The following is an 8,656-nucleotide window of genomic DNA, read 5'->3' as shown; positions in this document are numbered from 1 at the left end:
CAATCATGAGACTCAGGACCACCCCTAGAGCTGGCAGAGCAGGAACAGAACAAGAGGGAGCCCTCGTACCAGCTCTGGAAGAGCAGGTCAGAAGTTTGCAAAGAGAGCTGAGGTTAGAGCAAGTACAAAGATTGCACATGGCGGAGGGATCATTGGCTGCAGAGGAGAGGCTCACATCAGAAAACCAAACACTAAGGACAGAAAATGAGGCCCTCCGCAAACAGCTCCAAGACCTCCAAGAGCAACAAAGAAGAGAAACAGAGACACCACAAGAAGAAGCAGGGAGAGCAGCCATAGAGCTACCAGAAACTGGAGAGGCAACCACAATTGAAGATCCAGCCCCAGTTCAAGAAGTGGCCTCAACTTCAGGAATCTCTGAAGAAGAAGAACAAAAGCTCCAGGACCAAATAGAAAAGTCAACAGAGGAAAGTGCCAAGGCGGAAATGGAATGGGAAAGGAGACTCCTCATCTCCATTAGACTTCAAGGTTTAGACACAAAAGTGCTCCATGAAGAGTGGATGCAACCAAGCCTGCCTTTCCCTCTGATGAAATTTGAAGTGATAAAGAAGAAAAAGAGAATAGAGGAGGAGCAGTATGTCGCTCTTTACGAAGGCGACATCACAAAGGATGAACAATCAAAGAAGATTGTAGATTCTCAACCTAGATGGAGGAAAGGTTGGCTGAACAAATACCAAGCCTACCTCATCTACTTGGTAGAGGCTCCAAAGGAGATTCGGGAGGATGCAACCTTCTGCCCGGTGCCAAGAGTCAGAAGCTGGAAAGAGCATGGCAGGATTGCAGAAAAGAAGCCAAATTGGCTTAATTACCCAAGGATGCCAGGACCAAAGGAAGGAGAGAGAATAGGTAAAGCCTACATGGTGAAAACCCTAACGGGCACCATCAAACTCTTTACTGGCTCTCCTGACCTTTCGTGTCAGATGCTAAAGAAAATCTGCAAGACTCTCTTAGCATGCATTGAAGTGTTCGCGCCAGATAAAGCTACGACCTCAAGTCTACTATCGACGGCCGACACAGTGACGGATATGATGTATGATCTTTCATTGCAGCCCTCACCAAAGGTGTTACATCTCTTATACCAAAGAATTATGTTTTTGCCTAGCTTCCACATGCAAACATTCGAAGAAGCTTTCTACACCGGCTTTTTCACTCACGAAAGCAAAATATTCGGCCCAACCTTGACCATCGGCAACCTACGCTACGAATCACATTTGCAGATGCTCAAGACGACAGGACTCTATTGACCAAGCCAAAAGTCATGTCAGGGACGACATGAACGCGGAGGGGGGGAGTGTTGAGCCAGCAGAGGATCACACCCGCATTTTTGCTCACGCCCATCATTTTGTAACCATTGATTGTAATAAATGTCTTTCCGACATTAATTTTGATTTGAGCCATTCATTAAGTAACGGGACTCAATTGAGTTTCCAGCTTGTAATCCCGACGTAATTTCACCTGCTTATGTAAATAATTAGAGATGTTCTCACCTCCAAGGCTGAGGTATATAAGCCAAAGTTTTGTAACCTAAAGGGAGATTCAATTATTAATCAAGGTGAGTTTTGAGCGCTGTGACTGTGTCTGAGAGAGAGAGAGAGAGAGAGAGTCTTATCTCCTTGCTACGCGAGCTACGGAGCCGCCATTGGAGAAGCGACACCGCCATTGTGTTAGCAACGGCGAGAGCTACGCACAGATACCAAGAGTGCGCGCTATCGGCTTCTATGTGTGGTAAGTTCCTACGAGCTTCGGTGTGAGTTTTCTTCCAACTCGTGTGTCGGAATAGAGCGTGCATCATATCTATAGAACCACAACGAGTAGAGCTACACATTCGTACCATCGGGGTCAAGTTTCGGTCACCTGTAATTTTCGGCCTGTCTTCATACGCGTTTACCGCACGGAGTGGTTATAGGTTGATTTTGCAGTTCAAGTCTTTAGGGTGTTGTTCTTACCTAGTGTATAGACTTCCCCTTGAGTTTGAGATCGATTCGATGATTCTAGATCCTGTTTCGTATAGCATTCGTTCGTAGTACGGATTTCAGTCACTTGCGTATTTTAGAACTTAGATTTGATTTCCTTGGTAGTGATTGTCATTAGAAGGTCGAGTAGGTGATTTGACACCCACCTAGTTGTTTCCATGCGCCTGCGGGTCAAGCTTCGTCCTCGTCTGACAAATTCTGTTGTTGGTTGAGTTCTCGCTATTTAGCTTCCGCTAGCGGCGTAACCGCCTTAACAGCCAACTTGTAAGTGGCCTCTTAACTCTCCCATGCCACCTAAGCAAATTCGTGGGTCAAAGAGGTCAAAAAATGACTTTTTTCAAAAACTTTCAAAAAAACTCTATTCCCCCCTAAAAAGTACCCCCAACATATACACATAATAAAAAAAAGATTTTTAAGTTAAATTACTCAAAATTCAACATTTTTTGACTCCCTCCAAACTTTTAGGAAATTCCCCCTAAAATTGAAAACTCTCTCTCCTAATCTAAGCTCCTCTCCTACACCCATCCCCCTTGCACCTACACCTGTTGCTGCACCTACGCACCCATCTCTCCATCCTTCAAGCTCCATCTCTCCATCCTACAATGCCTCTTGACGACGTGACCAATGTCCCAACAAGCTCTTCACGCGGTAGGTCTCCAAGGATTTTCCTACGCCTACCTCAAGAGTATGTTCCGACAAAGAAAACATGCTTGGGTACATTACCTTCAGCCAACGAACGCCGCGCTCAAGGGGAGAAGAATGTGGATCTCTGGACAGACGGATGCTTGTATCCAAAGGATCCTTCTCTCAATGTTCATCCGTCTTTTACAAACATTCCATCACTGTTGCAATACGTTGGAAATGGAGAGCAAGGTTTGTTGGGCTACTGCAAGAGACTCAACAAACACGAGATTGCGCGGTCCGAGATCTACTTGAGTCATTGGCAGTTGCTCAATGGGAGTTTCCACAATCTTCAAGCTCAGATGCAAACAGCTACTAGTGCGCTTTGAGGAGGCAAAGAGCACCATCACAACCAAGAAAAATGTAATTAAAAAGCTTGAGGATACTCTTTCACACATGAAGAGTACTGCCATGGGAGGTAGGGTGAGGAAACGAGAGTTGTCCAAAATTCAGACTCTTGCACCACGTGGAGGTGCAAGAAAACGAAGGGTGACAGCTATGAGGTAACATGTTCTATCCCTCATGTTGTTTAAGTTTAATACGGCTCATCATTGTTGTTTTGGGCAATAGGAACTTCGTCCAAGAAACGTGCGGCGGCGAGAATGCGTCAGCTAGGGCTACTTTACTTCGTTCTTGTTTCAACAAAGAGGATTTTATTGGGATGCTTGATGCTCCAGAGGCAAAACACTTGAAAGACGCAATCACTAAGAGAGTTCTTAGAGATTTTTCTAATATTGTCACTGATCTAGATGTTCAGGATATTTGTGATGATGTTGGGATTAGTACCAACGGCTATCAAGCAATACATCAAGTGTTAAAAGATGCATTAAGAAGTTGAGGAGTCACGGAAAACCTATTCCCACTTCCTCACAGAGTGCAGATTGCCAAGAAGGTGTCAAATGAAGATGTTGTTCATCGATTAGGGGACTACTTGTATATTAAAGACACGATGCCTCTTCAGCCGCTCCGTAGCAAATCACAAGGAAGGAAGGGCCGCGGGAAGGGAAGCGGTGCTGTTTCTAACAGTGTGTTGCAGACTGAAGGGTTTGTTTACACCAAATTCAACAATATCTTTGTGGACTTGATACGATTGCAGCAGTCCATGGTTGTTTTCTACAATTTGAGTGATGCAGGTTAGTTTAGAGTTGCCACATGCTCTATGATGTGTCATAACATGCATTCTGAGGCTTTATGTTGTTGGAAGTTCTTGAAGACAAGCTTGTGTTCGTGCTGAAGTTGGATGAGTGTGTAATTGTTAAAGGGAGAAAGTTGGAGAGAATGAGCATCACGCTTATGAATGAAGCCCTAGCTTATGCCAAGCAATCTTGCAGTTCGAGTGAAGCGACAAAGCCCTCTTTTAGTGTGCAATCAGAGAAGGATATATGGTGGCTTGGTGCAATTGAAGTTCCGAAAGAGACACATGAAGTCCTTGGATGGATTTTCAGTAGAATCCCATGGGTCACAGAGGTCATTAAAGCTCAAATAAATGGTGAGAAGCTCATGGCGAAACACTCATCCATGCGAAGCTCAAAGGATTTCTCCAGATCGTGCATAAACACAAACTCCTCCCCACCCACCACAATGGAGGAGAAGCAGGTAATCTCTACCTCAGGGATGGCATCCCGAGTGGTGGTTCCTTATGGCGGTCCCGAGGATGAAATGACGGATGGAGATGCCTCCAAGAGGCCTTGAATCCCTACAGGGTAGGTCAAGGCAAGCGTCCTCTCCTCTGCGGATGAGTCAATGGCCGCGGGCTTGGGGTCCTTCACATCAGCCAATACCCCGCCGATCTGCAAGTGAGGTAGCACTACGTCAGGGCCTGCTGGGCACTCGTGAAGGAGGAAGATCATTATGGCCTGAACAGAGAAAAAAGTGTTTCCGATCCTTCCCTTACGCATTGCTCGCACATCATCAGCTTCAAGCCGCACAACGTGCAAGCCGCTGATGAAATGGCCCGTCCCCTTGGTAGATGTGGTGGAGAAGGCCTTCATGGACCCATTGCCCTGGTCGGTTTGGTAACTCAACAATGAATCTCCCCATGCACGTGGAAATGTATGAAGTAATGTGCTCAAGAGATTGAGAGTGGAGGGTCAAGGTGGTTTCAAAATCGGGTTGGGTTGTGAAAAATGCTTGAAGCTCAGGGTGATTTGCATGCCCAACCTCAGTAAGGAATGCATCTAAAGCACTAGTAGCAGCCATGTCTTCTCTTTGCGTGATTGGGTATGCTAGGTCTCTCTGCAATGCTGGGATGAAAATGGTGAAATGAGGAGGTGGTCCTCCTTATATAGACATATTCTATCTCGAAAAAAATAAAAAATATGGATTTAAAAAATAAATTTACACCACCTTAAAACTCAAGTACAAAATCAAGTACAACACCTTAAAACTTTTCAAAATATTTAATAGAATATCCAATATATAAACGATTAAAGTTACAAGCCAATTCACTTAGACAAGATGATTTCATCTGTAGCCCAATCTTTGTAAACAAGCATAGTGGCCTCCATCCGCCTTCCAATCTATACAACCAAAAATGGGCAATCAAAATACAAAAACCCACAGAAAATAAGAAAAGGTAGCTAAGGAAGCACAAAGCAGACCTTGCGTTGTTCTAGTTTGAAACTTGCATTACCGACATCCTCGAATCCCATTATGACAAAGTGTTCCCGAAGATTGGCAAGAGTCCAATGCGGATTCACTGCAACCACCTCCACCTCGTTATTGGGCATGCGGACACGAATTTCAAAGGATTGAATCTCTTCGGCTGTCAGCTGCAAGGGTATCCATTTGCCACGTTTGTGTATCCACCTCTCATAGCTAAACCGTGCATACAAGGTGCACCTTGCTTTCAAATACCGAAGGCAAAGCTGTGTGGGGGACACATTGCACTTATAACGGTTACCATCATGCAAACCGTCAACATAGCCCCAATTGACACCTAGAATGGTGTCCATTGCATCTATGTCAACTTCTTTGCAAACAAACATTGTTGGTGTTTCTACAATCGGTAGAGAGCGGAATGCATGCACAAACAAATGAATGGGACAATGCCAACTGAGACCCACCGATCTGGTTGCCTTACCAAACTTTAGGGACCCTTGGAAATCTTGCAGCACCTTGCGCTTGAAAGAAAGCAAAGCCCAATGGTCTGGAGTTGGCCATTCTGCACTCTGCAATGAGGGTGTCTCCACGGCTTCTAACCTACCATAGCTTTGGCTTGACTTCGGCACCACGTACTTGTGGGAGTACATGAATATTCGCTGCTCGGTAAGTTTTTTCGATGAAACATTAGGAAACATAAGCTCCTCAATGTGAGCATGCACAACCATGAACGTGCCTGAGAGGCACTCAAGCGGCTACTCCTCAACTAAGCTGGATGGAAAAACATCTTTACAAATTTCCTTAGTTAAACATAATGATCACATAAATGTAAACATGACATATGCATGGGATAGCTAAACCATGAAAACTTACAATGAGGTGCAAATTGAGTAGAAGCTCTCTTGAGGTGGAGCTCAGCTGCACTGTAGACGTGTTGCACGATGGCCACCATTCCGGACTTTGTTTCTTTGAATGTCAATAGCCGGCCCTTCCAATGACGTTCCAATACGCCTCGACACCGTACGCGATGAGGTCCAGCACGTGACGGTTGCATGTAGATCCATGCACCCTTCTTGAACACTTGTGGGATCCATACCCCCTTTGAGTCTTTTGTGTTGTGCAACACAATCTCCTCTATCTCTGGTTTGGGCCGTCTATGCGTGGACATGCTTGGGAAGTTGGGCTTAGGAAGGGATTTGAAAGAGTTGAGTACTGTGGAGAGAGAATGAGGAGCTGAGGGGAGGGTGAGGTGAGCTGCCTATGGTGGCTATGGTGGCTTTGACAGTGGAGATAGAGAAAGAGAGGAGTGAGAGGTAGAGAGGATAGTGGAGCTATGGGCTATGGAGTGTGGGACTGTAGAGGGTTGATGGAGGTGTGAGAGAAGGGGGATCTATGGAGAGAGAGGAAGAGAGTGGTGGAAAGCTTTTGGCTATGGCTGCCTTGACTGTAGAGAGAGAATGGGAGGAGGGAGAAGAGGGAGAGTGTGGGAGAGAAAAGTAATGAGGGAGAGAGAGAAAAGTAATGAGGGAGAGAGAGAAAAGTGGATTTTGGGGGGAAAATTTGACTTTTTTAAGTTAGTTTATGGTTTGGGGCAGTTTTGGAGGCAAATGGGTCAACTTTGGAACTTTTAAAAAAATTTCAATTTTTTGGGTTTTTAAGCATGCGCGTTTTCTTTTTGGGGGGTCCCTCCCTCTTTTATGACACCTCTCTCCTCCTATTTACCCCCCCCCAGCCTACCTCCCACCTCTCTCTAAGAACCAAGCATTGAAGAGGGAGACAATTAGGCTGCACCCCTACCATTCCTCCCCCTCTAGGTGATATCCCAAGAGCCTTCTCATTGGTTCTCCCTTAAGCCTTCACTAATCAAAAAGGCCCAAGGAGAGTCCATATTTTTAGGAGTATGGAGTATGGACGAGAAGAGGGGTATTGACGGGCAGTGACTGCACAAGAGAGAGCTCGATGCTACACCTGCTGTGGTACTCCCCGACCTTCACGCCTTCAACACGATATGCCGAGAAGGCCACTGTAACCATGCCCAGCCCTCTTGTGCTTGATTTAGAGCAGGTCGATGGGCGTCCTTCCCCCTTTGCTAGGATTGCTATCCACGCAACCCTCTGCGGCTCCTTCTTCATCGTCAACTCCATGCCCCCTTACTTGCATGAATATGCAAAATCATGCAGAGAACACGAACCCCTTTTGCCCAAAATAGGCTAGTTATGATACCAATATGATGCCCTTGGGAAATGCCTGAAAGAATCCTCCTCCCTACCTTCCTATTTGCAAATGGGAAACTATATTGGATTGCAACGTGTATTTAGGAGCTACGTTACAAAGCTACAAGGACAAAATCACCTTCTCTTTGCATGTGTGTTAATTGTCAAAGTTGGGGATGCAGAAGCGTAGAGCAATGGGGAGAATATACGAGCGAGAGAGAGAGAGAGAGAGAGACACAGAGAGAGAGAGAGAGAGAGAGAGAGAGAGAGAGAGAGAGAGAGAGAGAGAGAGAGAGAGAGAGAGAGAGAGAGAGAGAGAGAGATACTTATGAACAACCAACCTTGGCAATAAATTAACTGATACTTATACAATGGGGGCAATGTGTACTTATATAGTCACCTTAGCAAATTTTCCTACCCAGACTTTGACTATTTATAGCCACTTGGCCTTGTAGGATTCCCTACCCACTGCCAGTCAGCCGGTCCTTGACCACCACGGTTTCCCTTGGCATGACATACAAGATTTTCAAGTTTCCCCAAATAACCAGGAAGAAGAAGCTCCTACAAGTCCTCCAAGTGAGATATCCAAAATAGATTCTTTGGGTAATGAAGAGGAGATGCCTGAAGGACCTCCAAGGAAAATTGTTCAAAAACAAGAAGTTTTTCCTGAATTTTCAAGGGAGAGATATGAAAGTGATACCCCTATTACCTCTAAAAGTGATGCAGTGCCAAGAAGGTGACAGGCATGGTGGTTACCCAACTCTCCCAAAAAGAAGAGGAAGTCGTCAAGTTCTCCCTCCCATGCAAATTCTAAGAAGGGAGAAAGCAACCCAAGAAGGAGAAAGCTGTCACTCTCCTCGCCTTCTTATTCCTCTTCCTCTTCGTCACCATCTTCCGACCAGGAAAACACTGTGACTCACCACCCAAGGGAGAAAATAGGAGAGGTAAATGGATAAATGTGGCATGGAAGAGGTCACACAAGCTTAAAAAGTTCATGGAAGGCCGCATAGTGGCAAAAAAGGTCCTTCTGGTAGAGATAGTCTTCAATTTGCATCTTCCAATGTTGGTAGTTATTGCCGTTGAGCTTTTCGATCTTGAGCTTCCCTTCCTCCGCCATTACTCCCACTTAAATCAAGGAATCCTTTCCTTGAGATACTTTAGCTACGAGTA

The sequence above is a fragment of the Adiantum capillus-veneris genome, chromosome 2 (assembly GCF_014529385.1).
Source record: "Adiantum capillus-veneris isolate H3 chromosome 2, ASM1452938v2, whole genome shotgun sequence".
Classification (NCBI taxonomy): domain Eukaryota; kingdom Viridiplantae; phylum Streptophyta; class Polypodiopsida; order Polypodiales; family Pteridaceae; genus Adiantum; species Adiantum capillus-veneris.
This window is presented reverse-complemented; position numbering follows the sequence as displayed.